The sequence below is a fragment of the Crinia signifera genome, chromosome 5 (assembly GCF_055691185.1).
Source record: "Crinia signifera chromosome 5, ASM5569118v1, whole genome shotgun sequence".
NCBI lineage: Eukaryota > Metazoa > Chordata > Amphibia > Anura > Myobatrachidae > Crinia > Crinia signifera.
The window spans coordinates 116,809,705-116,810,572 of NC_139221.1; the positions used below are offsets into that span (position 1 = coordinate 116,809,705).

Here is an 868-nt window from a genome sequence, read left to right on the forward strand (position 1 = left end):
TTGATACTTGGAAGTAAAAATAAGGGAGACAAGAAGTAGACCGCAAATGATACACTGTAGGCCAGCTTTCCAAATATTTATACACAACGGTTCAAAATAGAAAATGCATGCATTTGCAAATAAAAGAGGTGCTGCAAAGCGCCAAAGCAATTGAAGAAGGGACACATATGACAATTGCAAAAAAAGAGAGCGTTACAGATGCAAAAAGGCACATTTGAAGGATAGTAATATTCTATTTTTGGATGACAGATTAGGAAAGGTGCACCGGTCCTGGAAGTACTGCAATACCAGGTCAATGAATGGAGTGGACAGAGCAAGCTCTTCTTCCATCTCCCGGTTCTAAAAATCCATTTAATATATGGCCCCCAGATAGGGGGCATATCAGATATTAAACTGATAAGAACAGATTTTTTTTTTCTTTTGTTTTTACCATTCAGATTGTTATCACAGTCATCTATCATTCTTATTCTCGACTGTTTAAACAATCATCATATATGGCTTTACGATTCCAAAAAAAAACATAGATAATATATATACAATCACATATCATACTTGAACAATCAAAATCTAATGATCTGTCTCCATTTCTTTATTTTCCAAATCCCTTCTGCATCAAATTTCTCTCCTTTCTTTTTATCATACAGATAGTAGACATATAATCTCCCCAAGATCATCCTAATACACTCATTTACTGTAAAAACTTCATTTTTATAAACATATAAGTTTCTAATATTCCACAACACCTCCATTGTACATCCCATTATTAGCCACAATACTCTGTCTTTACCTCTACCACATATACCAATCCCAAATAAAGCTATTTTCCAGCTCATAAATGTTACTCCTGTCAACTCTTTACAGAACTCTC

At 34.2% G+C, this 868-nt stretch overlaps 1 non-coding gene across 1 annotated transcript; it reads right to left on the reverse strand.

Annotated features, from left to right (window-relative positions):
• Positions 1–254: 254 nt before the first annotated feature.
• Positions 255–445, reverse strand: LOC146006055 (U2 spliceosomal RNA). The gene has a single exon (XR_014444098.1). It is a non-coding gene; the product is annotated as a U2 spliceosomal RNA (small nuclear RNA).
• Between the last annotated feature and the right edge of the window lie 423 nt (positions 446–868).